This window comes from Macrobrachium nipponense, chromosome 19 (genome assembly GCF_015104395.2).
Source record: "Macrobrachium nipponense isolate FS-2020 chromosome 19, ASM1510439v2, whole genome shotgun sequence".
Taxonomy (NCBI): Eukaryota; Metazoa; Arthropoda; class Malacostraca; order Decapoda; family Palaemonidae; genus Macrobrachium; species Macrobrachium nipponense.
Window position 1 is genome coordinate 10,535,164 of NC_061088.1, and position 20,000 is coordinate 10,555,163.

The following is a 20,000-nucleotide window of genomic DNA, read 5'->3' on the forward strand; positions in this document are numbered from 1 at the left end:
TCATTACCTTATTTATATGGCCTAGTCAAAAAACTCATAAGGAAAACAACCTATGCGCCCAATTATTAGTACTGTAGGGTCAATTGCTTATAAACTATCTAAATATCTTACTAAACTGTTATCCCCTGCTACTAGGAACTGTATCTAATTCACACATCCGGAATTCTCTTGATCTTGTAGAAAAAATTAAATTAACATTGTACTAAACCCTAGCGATATTTTTGTCAGTTCTTTTTGATGTATGTTCTTTGTTTACAAAAGTCCCTATTGACTCTGTGCTAGAATATTAAGTAATGAGCTTGTACTGCATGAATTGCCTATGTCCGTTAGTCACATAATTTCCTTATTAAGTTATGTATTTGTGATTGCAGATTTATTTTTAATGGAGAATATTACCAACAAATATTTGGTATGGCCATGGGTTTATAACCCTTTATCCACATCTCCTTTCAAACTTATATATGGATATTTTTTGAGAGACAACACCTCCCGAAATATCACACTTATCCCCTTAAAATGGTACCGATATGGTCGATGATATCTTTAGTAGTCTTACCTAGTGGGTATCGATGTAAATGATTACTGTCTAAATTGAATAATTTAGTGCCATCCATAAAATTCACTGTTGAAATTGAAAATAACAATGTCATCCCTTTCCTAGATGTATTAATACATAGAGAATCTTTCCAATGCAAATTCAGTATTTATAGAAAGACCCACAAATAATTTAACATATGTACATTTTTTATTCTGGCCACCATCTTAATATTAAAATTTCAATTTTTTCTTCTATGTTCCTACGCGCTTTGCGTATCACGAGTCCACAATACCTGGACCAAGAAATAGAATACATAAAAAAGATAGGAAACGATCTCTGCTACCCACCTCATTTAATTGATTTATGTTATCAAAAAGCTCATAAAAAGTTTTATAATGTTGCTATTAATGAAAAAGAAATCCCTAAAAATGTACTTAGCTTACCTTATTTTCGTGGATTTGAAACCATAAAATCAATATTTAAATCATTTAATGTTAATGTAGTGTTCTCTATAACCAATTACCATTAAGGATATGCTAATTAAGAATAGTCCCGTAACAAATAACAACATCATTTACAAAATTCCTTGTAAGGATTGCCCATCGTTTTATGTTGGTCAGTCTAGTAAAAATTTATGTGTTCGGGTTAAGCAGCATATGTATTCAGTTAGAACAGCCCAGACTTCAAATGCACTGTTTATCCATCTGAGAGAAAATAAAAACTCATTGTATTAATTGGGGTGATGCCTCGGTAATTGCTAGATCTAATGATTATGTTTCAAGAAATTTACTGGAATCGGCAATTATACAAATCACTAATAAAAACAACCTAAATCTTAGTCTGGGAATGTACCATTTGAGCCCATATATTTGTAAGATGTTTATGAAGGACCTCAAAATAAATGAAACAAACTAATAAATTAGTCCCACATGTATATAGTATATAGCCCTTATAAACCCCCCCCCCCTCCCTCTTCCCCGGCTCTCTCTCTCGTCTCTCTCTCTCTCTACTCTATCTCTCTCTCTCTCTCTGGTTCAGGGTCGATTTTCTCTCCCTCTTTCTCTTGCTCGATATATATATATATATTTATATTTTCTTTCGTCTTTTCATTAATAATAAATTTTGTTGGGAAAATTTTGTGTAAAAATTCATGATATTAAATTGTATATGCTCCGTGTTGTTTTCAAAATGTACTGTTTTTCTGGAAGAATCACTTGTTTACCGCGGGTATCCTTCAAGGTGTGGCTAGCCTATGACTCCTCCTCCTCTCGTAGAGTGAAAATCGCCCTTATGGCTAATTTGGTAGTGTCAGTTTGTATATTAAGCCTTCTTTTGACTATGGTGTTCTTTGTAAAACCAGTATGCCTCAGTAAAGGGTCCGAATAGGACCGAAAGTACTCGGCCAACTCGTTTTTTCATTTTTTTCCTTCGTGGCAAAAAAAAACCTTTATTTATCATAGCATCACGTTTTATATACTTCGTGATTCAAGTTATTCATATATATATATATATATATATATAGATATAGATATATATATATTATATATATATATATATACTATATAACTATATCTTAATATATATATATATATATATATATATATATATATATATATATATATATATGTATATATATATATATATATATACATTATATTATATATATATATATGTATATGTTATATATATATATATATATATATATATATAGATATATATATATATATATATATATATATATATATACATATATATAATCTGCACGTGTGTATGATAAAAACTGTTATACTGAAAGGCTTCAGATCAACAGAATAAAACGAATACTCTCCCAAAAAATAATATGTAAATAGTATCCTTAAGAAAAACAATGTTTCCCTTCAATTCACATTAGCATCTCCACATTTCCCGGAAACTCCAACAAGTTAAAACCGTAAAATATGTCGAGTTACGTCCTTCTAGGACCTCTGAGACTCCAATGAGCATAAACAACAGAGATTACAAGGAAAAGCAGAGGAGACACTCAAGATAGGGACTACTACGGCAGGCAATTTAATCAGGCACACATATTGTGTAGCACAAGGAAGATACGAAGCAGATAAGGTGGTGGTTGCGTGTACAATCGTGAAAGGCAGGAGAGAGAGAGAGAGAGAGAGAGAGAGAGAGAGAGAGAGAGAGAGAGAGAGAGAGAAATAAACACTAATGCTTTGGTCGCTCCCACTTCTAGAAATAGTGGGAAAAACTAGTAGTTTATAAATCGTGCACCATATCAAGGTTTATGTTCACTTAAGATAATAATAATAATAATAATAATAATAATATAATAATAATAATATTTTGGAAAAAAGACCCTCTTCTCAACAAATTCTGTTGAATAAAATGGCAGAATTTCAGGGAATTAATCTTATATATTATATCTTTTCTTTTTTCTATTTTTCTTATTAATCGCTTTCTCTGGACTCTGCGATAAACTTTCATTAATAATTTGGTCACTTATATTAAAGGAAATTATTGCTGAGACAGAAGCGAATAATGAAAAAAAATAGGAAAGATGATATATAATAATGAATTCTAGCATTTTATTCAACAGATTAATATAATAATAACAATAATGATAAAATAATAATAATAATAAATAATAATAATAATAATAATAATAATAATAATAATAATAATATAATAAAAGTTTAAACGAAATTCAGGATTATAGAGACGCTATAAGAGCTCATGATTCTGAGACAATTGTGGGTAATAAGTATCTTTCTCTGAGAATCAATTTCAGACTCAGAACAGATAATTACAAGGCTCTCGTCAAATTACTGAGTCGTGCTCACGTTTAGAAATATTAAGAATTACTCGTCACATTACTGTATTACATGAATATCAACTAATATTAGAGTTAATATTTGTATGTTCTTAGCATTCTGCCGTACAAGTTTGCTTACCATACCTGATGACCGCCCTAATTGTATTATATTTATCCCGGATGTTAACAAGTGTCATGCAAAGCAACGCCTTCAAAAGAGGGTTGAAAGCTTTGCCCAATATGCAAACACTGGTGAATGATGGTGAATGAGATGGATTGCGTCACGGGGATCATCACGATGCACTGTTGCCAATTGGTCTATGTTTACCCGCCAAAACTCCGGGCAAAAACGTAAACAAACCCCTTGGGAATAAGTGATTTTCGCGTATCTATTTGCAATATACATAAGTATTAGAGCAATTGTATCAGTATTGCATTACCATGACAGCTAAAATTCATGGAAACAGTTCATAGTAAAGCTATCGGCCTTTGTGGAAAGTTTTCTCTGCGTAATTGGCAACGATGGCCCGGGAAGATCTCCCATTAACCGCTTTTGTTTTGATGTCAGGAGTTTGGTGTTGCTTAAAACGGCAATTATCAAGGGATTGCCAGCGATGGTTTCTCTCTTCATTTACCATTTATTCCAGTACTTATGTTGATTGTTGCTGTTAATAGAATAATATCCTTGAAAGTTTTTATTGTATATTTTCATGTGTAATGGATATATATAAACTTTTTATTTACTATGTGGATCAACTCAAGGGTCAAATATAAATCCCTTCAAATCTGATGAAATTATAATTTTCTGCTCAGACATTTGCGAAATCGTGGAATCTCTCTCTCTCTCTCTCTCTCTCTCTCTCTCTCTCTCTCTCTCTCTCTCTCTCTCTCTCTCTCTCTCTCTATATATATATATATATATATATATATTATATATATATATATATATATATATATATATATATATATAGATATATAACGCATTAACTGCAGTTGCAGTATGAATCATGTCATTATATTGAGCATGTACAAATTGCTGACATAATTAGTCAAACGGTCTTCTCTGTTTTGGAAGCTTAAGGAAAATAATGAGAGAGAGAGAGAGAGAGAAGAGAGAGAGAGAGAGAGAGAGAGAGAGAGAGAGAGCGCATATATCAAATATTTCATGTCTCTCTACGCACAAACAAATGAATTTCTTAAACAGGGAGGGACTTTAAGCAAACTACTTGCAGATGATGTTAGTACCTATATACCTTTCTGTCATATAATGATACTGATAATTATAACTACTTGATCACGTGTTTCTGAGAATATCTTACTTTCTCCCCACTTTATGAGATTACAACGTAAGAATTATTCATTCTCTTCCACCTTTCAACATCTTGTTTTCTACAGCGTGGAAAAGAATCAACACAACTTTGCAGACGCAATAACTTCCGACCCTGTTTGGAGAGCTACCAATCTGTTGACATTTACTGGGGATGGATTTTTCTTAACAAATGTTAGAATGTACCACTTCTGGCGACGTGTTTGACTGTCTGCTGTCTGTTTGAACTGTTGAAGTGACGGTCAGGAGAAAGTTTAAGATGCTGGCATTCAACAAACGTATCGAACGCAACTTTGTAACAGAGGCTACGTAATGTCTATCTCGCTCAGGGGAATCCTATACTATACCGTGATATTGGATACGGGTCTTCAGAGTTCTGCAAAAGAACTTAAATGTTCATTTCATCCGAATTCCTTTGCGTGATGACATTGGAATGATACTTTTTCTCAATTTTTTTTTTTATCCTTGTTTTGTTTTTACGTAAATTTACCATAATACTGAGGTCACAAAATGAGAAGGAAAGTTGTTTGGCTAAACCAAAAGTTTGAAAGCAATGGTTATATGGCCACTCGATAGGCCAGAGGTACTTCCATTCGCTGATGCAAAACCTATTGCATCAGATGCTGGCTTTGTATAAATAAATAAACAAGGAAATAAATCGTTCGTTTTATACAATAATTCAAAACCCATTCACGAACAACGTTGAAGTAATATTTTAGCGTGGTTTTCATAAATTCTTTTCTCATAAAAATCACTGCAGAAAAAATATATACCAGGTTCTGAAAGTTGAAAAAATAGAGCTTTTGTGTGTAAAAATACAGGTGACATATCGGAAACGAAGTGACAGAAAAAAAAAAAAAAACAATTTACGATTGTAAACATTGAGTGCAGACAGCGGGCGAAACTAGTGGCAGTTTTTTTTTTTTTTTTATGTCGGAGATTTTAATAACAAAATGGATTGGAATTCAACCTAAACGTCAACAAAATGGCCTGTTAAAAAAGGCTTTTAACGAGATAGTGCTTCATAAAAGAGCACAATCGTTGGTGACAGGCTTTTAAAAATGCCCAGCTTTCGATTCATAACTTTTCAGGGACAAAAGATACAAAAATACCAATTCAAAATACCGTTAAGATTCTATCTCCAATGTTTTTCGTTTTTCGCTTCCATTTATACAATTGGATTTCCATTTCGCTTTCTGGAATTATTGTTTACATTCAATTTATTACTCCTACGGGACAAAAGATACAATACTCGATTTCAAATTCAAAAATGGTTGATTTTTTGCCTTAAGAACTGACGTTTGAGTGTTGACAAGATTCAATAGCAATTTATTTTATTTATTCTATAATTTTTTTTAATACAAACTTTTCCACGACTTTCGCTGTTATCAAATATTCTTTCTTAATAATTCTATCATTAAATAATGAAAAAGAACTATACGTACCTTCCCTCTTAAAATATATCCTTACGTCATTTACAATTTTATTTACCTTTTTTTCAACCAGTGATCGGGAATCTGCGTACATTCTTAAATATTATATATCGCCAAATGTCTACCTTATGCCTTTTCCAGAACGCAAATCCCCGAGATGTATAATAGCATTGCATCAGAATTATATATATATAGATAATATATATATATATTATATATATATATAAGGATATATAATATATATATATATATATATATATATATATATATAGATATATATATATATAATATATAGATATATATACATTATAATATATTATATAATAATATATAATATATATATATATAATATATATATATATATATATATATATATAGATATATATATATATATATATATTTCCGTGCCTCAGATTATATTAGGTCAGCGGAAGAATTTGGGTGTGGGAATCAAAATGAGATTATTTCCAAGGAGATTCTCTGGTTAGTTTTTTAAGATAAGGCGTCTGCCTTTTTTCAGGGAAGGTCCCAGTACTAGGTTACAGTTGGGGAATATATGCCGCCTTTCCCGAACCTATACAACAACAAACAAACCAACATAGGGGATTGGCCGTTGTTCTCTGATTCGTCTTTGTTCAATACAAAACAGAAAAAAATAACGAGCATATAAGGAAAATTTCGTAATATAAAGGAAGACACATATATTCGACAAATTAAAAGCACTTATGTTTTTGTACAATCTCTAAAATAGCTACGTGTTAATACAATTAAGGAATTTATATATATATATATATATATATATATATATATAAATATAATATATATATATATATATATATATGTATGTATGTATGTATGTATATTTATATATTATAATTATGTAAAGAATAAAAGCAAAGATAACCATTTTCACCCTCAAGCCTGACTAACTAAATAAGCAGCTAAAAATACTTGAAAAAAAATAAGAACCCTACAAGAGAAGGAAACGTATCACATGAAAGATGAAAGATACAAGTATAAACTGAAAAAAATAATCAACGATACTGAAATAATCACTCTGGCAAATACTATTAAAAAATAAATTAGAGCTCATCTCATGAATGAGTTGACGTAATAATGTGCAATTTAATGAGTTAGGTTTCATTAATTAAATGTTGTGGCGATCGGATGGAAATGCTTAGGATTATTATTTTTCCGCTTCATACAGCTTTGGCATAACGGTAATGGTAACCAAACAAGGTCAATAAAAACAGAAACGCACAACTTTCAAGCAGATCTTCTCATTCTAATGTTTTCAGCCGACCTTGTCAAATATTTACAAAAACACGTCGACTGAACCAATACGAACCATAAAAATGATATAAATTTTATGTAACTCAAGCTTACGTGGACGCAGATATATAAATTTGAGGTTTTCAGTTGCCGCCACTACACACACACACACACACACACACACAACACACACACACACGCGGAAAACTGATATCGATTCTATTGTTTTCATTTAACCGTAAAATGTTTAGTACATATACTAAATTCAATATTTCTTTCTTCGGTCACATATGATCCAAGGAAGGCAATAATATCACGCTGGTAAGAAATGGTTGTACTGAATATTGAAGTCGACGCTTAAAGAAAAAAATTCTTTTTTATATAGTTTTGAAACAGAATCAAGAATGGGTCCCTAGAGATTGCAAACGAAGCAGAGGAAGGGAGAAAAGACGATGGATTGACGAGCTAAGAAAATTTGCGGGTATAGACTGGCATAGAAAGACCATAGGTAAACAGACGTGAGTGGAAGGTCATGTCTGAGGCCTTTGTGGACACGCATCGCACGGCGCACTGTAGGCGATACTAAACTATCTCTGCGAGCTTGACTTCATGCGCCGTTGCAGTAATCTCTGCCAGTTACTCTCCAATCGTTATCTTCGGTCCCTTCTCTGTCAGTTTTCCAAAATCTCTATGACCTTGACCTTTTTGGACCAGGCCCTTTTGGAACCGAAAAATAAATCCGTCGGAGGAACTCCGCCAGAATTTGAGAAATGACTCGGTCTCGTCAAACGACTTCCTGATATTAATTACCGTGGATGATCGTTTTTGAGCTGTCAATAATATGGAAAAAACAATCAGTCATATACTTCCTCCATGCGCTTTATTTTGTATCTACGCAATATATTCATTATCTGGACGCAGGATCCACGTTCTGATTACGCGATCTTTGGGATATTTATACCACACACACATACAAACACACACACGGTTTGGCTGAGCTTGTTTCTACGTCGTCAGTATACGGTAAAAAAAAAAAAGCGCCCTTGTGGCATGATCGGTTTTGTACTGGCCTGCCACCTTGGTGGTCCGGAGTTCGATTCTCGGCCATTCCATTGAGGGGTGAGCGATGTGTATTTCTGGTGAAAGAAGTTCACTCTCGACGTGGATCTTAAGTCACGTGAAGCTGTTGGTACCGTTACTGAATAGCCACTGGTTCCATGCACCGTAAAGACGTCTTACAAAACAAAACAAAACAAAACAAAAAAATATGCGGTCAAAATCAGTTACAAGGATTCCCCATAAAAAAGAATGCATATTGAACAGAGTCAATCTAAGGTTAATTTCTTCTGATCATAGGAGAGGTATATCTTGGGAGTGTTTACGTCTTATATTTACTAAACAAGACAATACCCACAGAGAAAGAGGAGAGGAGGAAGATAAAGATGTAAGACTAAGCAACACACACCGGGTATTTGATAATTAGGACACATCTAAACAACGAAATATTTCCAGTACTATCCGGTGACAGAGAAAGGAAAAGAAACGAATTCTCAAAGAGTATCCGTTTATAGAATCTGGTTTCCGTAGCACTGTGAGATCTTGCCACCTCATTGGGTCTTGCTAAGACATCAAGTCTGAATCAGTCAGCTGAGAAATAATGACGTCTGCTTGGGGATATCAGGTGCACATCCTCTCTCTCTCTCTCTCTCTCGTAGCGCAAGGGTTTTCGGGGTTCCCATTATCCTCGCAAACAACAATTTTTTTTTTTCGAATTCCCTCAAAAAATTTACCGAGTCATGATCCACCACAAGATCCATCGAGGCTATGGAATGACTTCCAGAACACAAGTGTACGACCTTATTCCTTTCTTTTCAGGAAATTTCGGGTTATACTGATGATTAAAAAGTGGTTTAACTTCGGTAATAAAAGTACATCAACTGGTGTTTTGAAGTCTTGTCTGTGGATCCAAAGGTTTCTTTTAAATCGACTTCCGCATTACTTTATGGTACAACGAAAAACATGAGAATTTGTAATAGAAAAAAAATAGTACTCAATTTTGGTACCAAAAAAAGTACTCAGTTTTGGTCCCAAAAAAGTACTCAATTTTGGTAGCAAAGAAAGTACTCAGTATGAAACTGAGTACTTGATCTGGTACAAATCAAATTGATTAAGCAGCCAAAAAAGTGCTCTCACAAACTGGGCAAAGAATGTCCAACGACTTTTGTAACTTACATGAAAAAAAAGTATTAAGTTCGGTATCAATTATATACATTAACACATGCACTAAGAAATGCTCATCATTACTTAGAATGTAAGATTTAGATCAAAGGCCAAGCACTGGGACCTATGAGGTCATTCAGCACTGAAGATACAGTTGAAGCAATTGTTAGGAGAGGGTCTTATCTTACAGACCCTCTCCTAACAATTGCTTCAACTGTATTTTCAGTGCTGAATGACCTCATAGATGGAAGAAGAGAGGTTAAAAACGGGGGTACAGTAAAAGGAATGAAAGGGGTAGCAGTTAGGGGCCGAAAGGACGCTGCAAAGAACCTTAATTAAAGAAGCCTACAGTGCACCGCACGAGGTACACCTAAGGCTTTACTCCCCACCCCCCCTTCCCACATCCCTCACACGTTTTTCTCATAACTAATTCAAAGAAAAGTTCAGTCTTGAAAAATCAAACCATATGGGTCTGCCCCATCCCTTCCATTCTCACCGTACTTAATTGTCATCTCTTTTGTTGATTAAACTTACATCCGCATCTCACTCAGTTCTGTGTGACTGGCTCTATGCTATCCCATTCAGCCACGGTATGAAGATTCTTTGGGAAATGTTTATTACAAATTCGAAACAAAACTTAAGGTATTTTGTCCACTATCGGACTAACAATTTTATTTGATAAAATAAAAAACGGTTTCTTTTTATTTTGTAGGATTATTCAAATTTCCATGGCAGCTATAATAATAATAATAATAATAATAATAATAATATAATAATAATAATAATAATAATAATAATAATAATAATATACTTCACAACGGAACAGATTTTGCCCAGGTAAGCCTTAAAGAGTTAAGAAAAAAATTAAGCTAATTTGTAAGATCTGACGAAATTTCTGAGAACTTTTGCCTCTTCATTAAATCTAACCTCAGAATCTTTAATCACTCGAGGCCCACTTTCGAGAACTAGGTCAAGGAGGAGCCCAGTGTTGGAGGAAGTCCAGTGATTACTCTAACGGAATAAAATTGGCTTACAGACGCATAAATAGAATTCATGTAGATGCAAATGTATTCGTGGGCAAAGAATCTGAACATACATTCTAGGATTAAATATTCACCATTCATAAACAACAATAAATATATAAATATCAATAACTATAAATGACAATAAATAACCATAATAATTAAAAATAATCTTCTCTTCTAAGTCACAGAGTATTGGAAATAAAACGTAAAAAACAAATTTTTAATATACGCAGAACTGCCAAAAAATCTGACAAAATTTTTGTGGATTTTTAAAAATTTCATTCCATAACTAAATCTTCATTCATACATTGCAATTAATCATCTTCTGGCATGGAATGTTTATTTCTAAGATACCCTTGGAGAAATGACAATTGTTTATTTGCAGTGCCGTAGTCATTATAATATATGTACATTATTAATGTACAAAAGGGTTTTTAGGATTCAATTCCATAAGTGACAAAAAATAATTAGAAAATGCGAAGTACAGATCTACCTTGCATTACTTAGCAATAGACACCTCTCTCTCTCTCTCTCTCACACACACACACACACACACACACAGCACTTTTTACTCAATATTCATGAATAATCTAAACAACCTTATCCTTTAGTCTCCCCCGAAAGGTACCTTTCATAATCTCAAAATATTCACCTTAAATAGAAGTAGACCGCCTACGGCCATGCTAATATCAACCAGGGGGTCTTGAATATTAATTCCGTCAGATGCATTTGATGGTGATCTTCGTTGGTAACTATTTTTATTTTTAGTGAACTATACTACAGTAGTGCAACGTAAAATAATCCATATGACACACACACACACACACACACATATATATATATATATATGTGTGTGTACTATATAGAGTTTTCCTAGATTGTAATACTTGTTCATTTAATACCAATTACCATACCTATAGACGCCATACTTATCACAACCACTGCCTTCCACACGCTATCACTCATCATCATGCTCATGGACTCACTATTATCGCAACCAACTCGATCACCATCAATCACACCCTTTGCGATGCCAGGTGACGTAAACCGAAATCCTTAGGTAACCCTTCCAGCTGGTGTCTTTATTCACTCTAGATAAGAGAGTTGGAGGTTCATGGAAACCCCGAGAGGCAGCTGATAAAGAAGCAGAGTTAAGGACTCCATTCCAAGTAGGAATAGGAACAGGACTAGGAATATAGAATTTAGGCCAAACGACAAGCGGTGGAACCTACGAGGTCATTGACAGTACGAAGCTTTGAAACGCGTAACAGGAGGAAAACCTCGCAGTTGCACTATAAAAGGAGGTGTAGTAAAAGTAATGAAAGAGGTTGCAGAAAGTGGTCGAATGGACGCTGCAAAGAACCTTGAGTAAAGCGTACAGTGCGCCACGTGAGGTGAACTGACGGCACTATCCCCCCTTAAAGAGTCCATTCCAATATCTGGGAAGGCTTCAATCAACACAAATTTTGATTATATCCTTTGTTATTCTGTCTCCAATGATTTTTTTTTTTTTTTGGGGGGTGGGGGGGGGAGTGATAATGTCTTCTCGGCCGTATCACATTTTCCTCGTTGTTTTTTAATTAATTAATTATTTATTTATTTATTCATTTCTCTTCATCTATTACGCCTTTTCCATACTGTCATTTTTCATTTAAAAAGGTTCTATTATTTTTTTTTCTGATATTTCAACATTTCGTTTCTTGTCAGTCGGTTTGTGTTCTAAAATTTTTAAAATCCGTCTGCTATGCTAATAACGTCTCGAATTTAAGACCAAGCTGTGATTTAGTATCTCTAATCTCTCATTTCTTTCCACTGACCTTTCAATATTTCACATTTTATCATCTCCATATCTCTATTGTACCATTTTTCCACCAATCCTATGTCTATATAGTTCCCTCTTGCATTAACCCTTGCCAGACGTTTTAACTTCCATCAAACAGATAAAACTGAAACTTTAGAAGCTTCGTTGAAGGTCATCAGTATTCAAAAGATCCCATTAAAAGCTGAGGGACGGGAGGGGCCTAATCGAAAATGGAAACGTTTGTGAAAGTTTGTTAGGAAATCACCAAAAAGTTGAATTCATTGGTTATAAATTTCATTTTATTACGCTGCGTTTCAGGTTTCCCATTTTGCTTGATAGCTTGGCACCGATAATAATAATAATAATAATAATAATAATAATATAATAATAATAATAATAATAAAATAATAATAATAATAATAATAAGAGTTTAGTTTAGTTTAGTTTTTATTTGTCATATTAATAAAATTCTCCATACAGTTCCAGTAAAGCCGCCGAAGCTTTAGTAGCTTACATGGCAGGCTACATAAAAACGTCAATACAATAAAATCAGCATAAAGCACAGACATTAATGCACACAAACTTAGACAATATTTAGAACAATGAAATCAAGACAAAAATACACACACCAATACATAAAGTTAGACAATATTTAAAAACAATGAAATCCATGTAATAGCACAGATTCGACAAAATTACAGCATATAAAACAACGGAATGAGAATTTAATCAACTATTGTATAGCCTAACTAGAACACCAGACCAGAGACACTAAAACAACCAAAGTTAAATGTTATCATTCTACCATTCTATAAAAGACAACTATTGTTCGCTCATCAATGATGACTTGTATGAACGTAACGAATACCGCAGAGAGCCCTCAAATAAGGTAGGTGGTAGACTATCGTAGACTATCGTACAGCAGTATCATTTGATGTGGTTAAAAACTTTTCTCCCCACCTCACAAACCAAATGAGGATGGCGAAACATATTTCCTCTTGTTTCATATGAGTGTATTTGGAGATATGGACGAAGTAAAATATCGTACATCTCAGTATACTTCCCACTCAGTAAAAGTCTTAAAAACTTGAAGAGATTGTATTTATAAAGACTCCTCAGCCTCAACAGCTTCAAATTAACGTACATTTCCACAGTCCCCCAACAGGGGAACATTATCAACTGATTTAACTCCCAAGATAGTTCTCAGCAAATTACTGACACTGGAATTGAGTCTGGTGAGGTGACTGGCAGGCGCTGAACCCCAAACTATCAAATGGTTGTTCAAGTACGGAAGGGCAAGAGCATAGTACAGATTTAAAAGCACACGAGTAGGGACAACATCACGTATGCCAACTAGAGTTCCTGTTACTCGGCTGATGTTTAGGGTTACATTCTTAATATGTTTAGCAAAGGACAAAGTTCTTGTTATTGTTAGTCCTAAGTATTTAAATTCATTCGCCCACTCTATGGCTTCTCCTGCAAAGAATATGTCAGGTAAATTCTGTACCGGGCGCGAGGAAAAAAACATTAACTTACTCTTTTTGGAGTTTGGCAAGAGCATATTGGCTTTTAGATATTTCTCCAAGTCTGAGAAGAGCTTTTTGATGTTATTAAATAATCCGTCTAAAGAGCATGACGTGACAAAAAAAACTGCGTCATCAGCAAATAACACAGTCTCAACTCCAACTGCCAATGGTAAATCATTGATAAATAAATTAAAACACAACGGGCCAGAATAGAACCCTGCGGAACTCCGCAGGTAACAACTTTAGAATCAGAGCATAGGCCATATAAAAATACTTACTGCTCCCTGTTCTGATAATAAGATTTCAAATGAGCCAGTTTCTGTTGTAGGATATTATGTGATACAGTGTCAAAAGCTTTTCTTAAATCTAAAAAGAAACACACACTAAACATTTTCTGATGGTAAGCCGTGAGTAGAGTAGAAAAACAACTTTATGATAGCATGAGTTGTACTTTTCCCACAGCGGAAGCCAAACTGAATGTACATCGATGAAACTTTCCATTCTTATGATTTTAAGTTTTTCAAATATCTTAGACACTGTAGGTAGGACAGATATAGGTCGATAATTGTCCAAGTTTGAGCTGGATCCAGACTTGTGAACCGGAGTAACCCTTGCCTTTTTTAAAGCATTTGGGTATTGTGGCACAGCAATTGATAGGTTATATAACTCAGGAAAATGTTGTGAAAATAAACGTCCATTTTCCTTTAAAATTAGAGGTGATATATCCATAACCGTATTACCCTTATTTTTTAACCTCTTTATTACACCCAAACCTTCAAAAAAATCGGTAGGATAATGAAAACAGGTGGACATTATCGGTGCCGATAAAAATGTATAAGGCAGAGGTTGTGACAAACTACCAACCAGGGAAGCAGCAGCAGTAACAAAATACTCATTTGCATAATTGGCTAATTCACGTCCAGTTAATACCCGGTCAGACACCTCAGTACGCTCTAATGTAACCGTCTTCCTCTTCCTCTTATCCAAAACAGAATTCAGACAAGACCAGACCATATGAGAATTTTTGCCTTCCTCATAAAACTTCTTCATATAGTACAGACGTTTTGATCTACGTAAAACGTTGGTTAATCTGTTTCTGTACCATATATAATGCAACTTAACGATTTTTCCTGCTAGGTATAGCTTGTACAGTTTTGCTTTCTTTGCGATACACTGCTTGAGCTTAGGGGTCATCCAAGGAGCAGATTCTTTTATCTTTACTGTGTATTTTATCAGAGGAAATTCTCTTTTTTAAAGCTCAAATATTTTTGAGAAATAAAGATCAAATGTTCCATTTATATTAGCATTAGTAAAAGTGAAAACAAAATGAGACAGCAACATCGCAAAGGTGACCTTCCCTCTCTCGCTTAAAGGTCTCTTATCATGAACTACGCTAATGGGCATATGGTTGGGAAATGAGTCAACAGATATTCCAACAGGGAAATGGTCAGTTATATCAATGGGAATAACAAAAGAATGTCTCACGCCGTCGCCCTGTGAGATCCAAATCTGATCCAACAGGCTAAACCTAGTGATTTGGTTTTGCGGATTAATTTTAGTTGGAATAGTTACAAGAGGGCAGAGACCCAGTTCAAACATGCTACTCACAAAATAGTCAACATAACCGTACTTATTCATATTAAAAAGGTTCATATTAAAATCACCACAAACAATAGCCGGTATATGAAGGCTGAGAACATTCCTCAAGGACGCAAATGAAAGAACAAAGTAATTATTTTTCACAAGAGATGTGGGTGGATGATAAGTGGCAGAACATATCAGTTTTTTACAATTTATAATAAACTCAATAGTCAGCATTTCAAACAAGTGGTTTAAGAAGGAATACTCATTAATAATTCTGGTTTGGATACCATTCCTGACAAAAAGTATACAATTTACATAAATCCTAGAATAAGATACCCATTATAATATACTAATAATAATAGTGTGCATAAGCTCTAAAAAATTGCAATGCACACATTCACGCATTCTTCATCCCTTATGGTTTAAAACTAGTACCTACTGCTTAACTTAAAAAAAAAAAAAACTACATAAAAGGACTAACTTAACCAGAAATTTAAGGCTTGACGACCATGATATTCCAAACCTTCTTCATGAGAGAGAGGGGAGGAGAGAAGAAAGAGGTAGAGAGAGAGGAGAATTCACAATCTAAGATGACACTTAACAAACGGTACTAAAATACTTGTCACAGGGGTCGTCTGCGTATTAAAGAGAGAGAGAGAGAGATACCTTGCAAGTTACACAAATAGACGTGGTTGAGGAAACCTCACACGTATCTTTGAAAGATGCACTCTTACTAAATGGATCCAATGACTGAGTGGTGCCGTATTAAGCTTACGTTTTTAGGTCCGTGGACCCACTTCCCAACCATGAAAACACCGATCTCCAGTCAGTCTATCAGCAAGTCAATCTATCAGTCAATCTAACCAGCATCTACTAAGGTCAAGAGTGTGACGCCCATTTTTTTTTTACCTTAGTAGTATATGACCTGTATAAATCTCCAACAAGTAATTCATTTCTCTATATAATTCCTTTCCTGTGCAAAGCAAACTGAGCAGTAAGTTAAAGCAATGCATACCAAGAGTTGTTTGTGCTTACGTTGATGTCTAAATCAGTCCATCTAGGTTAATAGGCCTAAGGTATATCGGGAGAACAGCTGAAAACCTTGAAATGTCTTATGGCATTACCATCTTTTACGCCTTACTCATAGTATTCAGACAATAATTTCGAAGATCCACGGCAACGTATAATGAATAGCTTTAAAAAATTAACAAAGCACTTTTACTTAGCAAAGTTAAAGTTGTCCCTGTCAGTCGACACTTCTCACCGTAAACTGTCTCTTGAATTTTTTGAAAGTGGTTTGGTGTCACCGTAAAATCATTTCATAATTCATCTGCCGTTACCAAAGTTCGCACCAGAAACGAGACGTTAAAGTTGTACTTGAAAGGATTTTTAAACTATTAGTTAAACGTAATTGGTAATGGACAAGATGAGAGAGATTCCGTTGGGAGGTGAAGGCGGGGAGAGGTTTCAAGAGCAGTCATTGTTGGAGTGGTTGTGTGGAGAGCTTTTGCGTCTACTTTAGAGACTGTTTACCGTAGCCGTTAACTAACCAGATGTTCAGTGATACAGTGATTAATGAATGTTATTGTTCGAAATAAAACTGAAGCGTTTAAAAATGTGCGTTCGTTTTAACGCTAATTGACGTCCACTGCCTAGGCCTATGCGTAAACTTCCATATCTAAAACGCAAGAAAATCGATAGAGACCATCCTTCTGACGGTATGTACTATTACGCTATTAATTTTTCGATATGAGAAGCAATAGCATTTAGTGTAGTTCACATTTTTACTGATTTTTCCGTTTCGAAAATAAAACTTGCAGTTTATAGTTAGCAACACCTCAGGCAGCTCACGGTCTTTTATTTCTCAACAATTATGGATTCCTAATAATGCTTTTGTTTTATACGTGCATAGATAGGTTTGCGGCAGAATGTCTAGGGTTGTTATAAATCATCTGTCTTTTTTGTGATAAGCGATGAAGTTGGCTGTATATAGGGCGCTGTATGTAAACCGTAACCATGGCAATTGAAAAAGCCATGGGGGTAAGCAGCATAGCTACTGAGTGAACGACGGTCCCCCCCCCCCCTGGGCAGTCAGTCATTGCGCTTGAAACCTTGCTCATGAATTAAAGACACTCGTGTTATAATCCAGTATGGGCTTCTGCGCTCATCCAGCGTTGTCCGACTCTTTGTTTTCTTGTTATAAATATTAATAAAGCTAGATATTGTTCTCACATAACTTTTAATGTTAACTTACAACGACTCAACATTGCTAAGTATGACAACAGGTTTCGCTTGGCTGGAGCTCCGTAAGATGTCTCATATAGTAGTTAGGACCTTGGTGATTCTGTGCTATTGTTGGTTATTTTAGAAATATTGTAATATTTATTTGTCTAGTCTAGCGTATATATTATAAATATACGTATACAGATATTACTGGTTATTTTAGAAATATTGTAATATTTATTTGTCTAGTCTAGCGTATATATTATATATATATATATATATATATATATATATATATATATATATGTATGTTATGTATATAGATATTACATAAATGTATATAAATTTTGTCAACTAGGCCTATAAAGGGGTTGACTAAAAAAACCAAAAACATCCCGGTCTCAGATTATTATTATTATTTTTTTTTTTTTTTGAAGGATGAAGTAGCTAGCACTTTCCTTTTTGCACTGGATAAGCTTAACACCACATTCTTCTAACCGCCGAGTATATAATGCTTTGCTATGGCCAATCAAGGCACGGAGGACTAACAACTTATTACAAAGCGTGCGTCTAATTTCGTTACTGCCTTCCGCTGCTCCATAGTGTTACACACAAGCATATATATATTAAAAATGTTAAGCCACAAATACCATTTAACATCACACTCGCTATACCTTGGAAATAACCTACACTAAAAGGACATTAGGACTGCGTGGTATGTTCTGATTTATGCATTGCTAACTTTCCTTATAATAGGCAATGCTCAGTTGGGCTCGTTCTTCGCTACTTTTCTTAATTGACAGATTAGACACAAGTTACTAAGTATATAAAATAAGGCGGAGAAGAAATTTTTTGGTATATAATATGATATCAAGACTCGCACACGAGCGCATGGTTTAGCGTAGATGAAGGCTAATTCATGAGGTTTTGAATCAGTTCTTCGTGCAGTGTAATGACTTCCTGGACTTGCTGCCGCATGTTGATAAGTTAGATAATCTATTTTGTGATTGTGTATACAATTGTGTGTGTGTGTGTGTGTGTGAGAGAGAGAGAGAGAGAGAGAGAGAGAGAGAGAGAGAGAGAGAGAGAGAGAGAGAGAGAGACTTAGAATGAAAAGAATGGATTATTAGAACACTGATGTCTTAGCCAATTGTTGACGGAATTTTCTTCATTTGGATAAGAATCTAATCTTGGTGTAAACTATCTCTCTCTCTCTCTCTCTCTCTCTCTCTCTCTCTCTCTCTCTCTCTCACACACACACACACACACACACACACACAGAAATCTGATTGAATCAAAACACTGATTAAACTGTCAGTAAAATTGAGTAAAACTTTGCTTTATCCTGTATGTTTGCCAACAACATTGCAGTACAGCTAGCTTTGATTTGCTAGCTTTTGTCAACAGGACTTTAGTTTGCATGGATTTATCAGCAGGATTGCTTGTAAACTTTTTTTTTTCTCTTTCGTTTTTCCAGCAGGGTTGTACGAGATCTTGGAATAGTTATTTGGTTTTGTCATCGGGTTCGTATGATAACTAGTTGGATGTTTCTCCAGCGGGTTTGCACATTGGGTTTGCTTTGCTAACATGGCTGGAATGATATTTAGTGATGAATTGAAGGTGTTGCTTTGGGTCTGTAGAATAACTGCAATAAAGTAAGGGAACGGTTGCGGAGAGGGGAACACCACTCCTTAGACTACTGCTTATTATTAGCCTACTGAGAAACAGTTCCTCCAGCCACATAGCCTGCAGGGATCGTTCGGCAAGAATTGATATTTTCGTAACATTTCGGCCTCATCAATTATGGGGGGGGGGGGGGGGGGTGGAAGGGGCGGGTTTTTTTTTTTTTTTTTTTTTTTTTTTTTTTTTTTTTTTTTTTTTTTTTTTTTTTTTTTTTTTTTTTTCTTGTGGGACTGCATGTTACTTGAAACCTACGCGGCTTTGCATTCAAGTCTTGGTATTCCCCTGGGGTCAAACAAACACACGAATTGTTTTGGTTTGAAAAAGCTTTCAGGCCTCGAGAGTCAAGAGCAGAGCAGGTGTTGTTGCCAACTTGCATGAAGAAGGGTCTGCGCACAGGCAGCTTTTCATTGGTGGAGAGTAAACGCATGTTTTTATGTTTTTATGTCCACTGGCAATATGAGCGTTGCCATGATTCAGCAGTAGTCTCTCTCTCTCTCTCTCTCATATAACTTGGGTTTTGTTTTTTTGGGCGTGTACCGTAGCCTTGTAAAGTGAATACACGTAC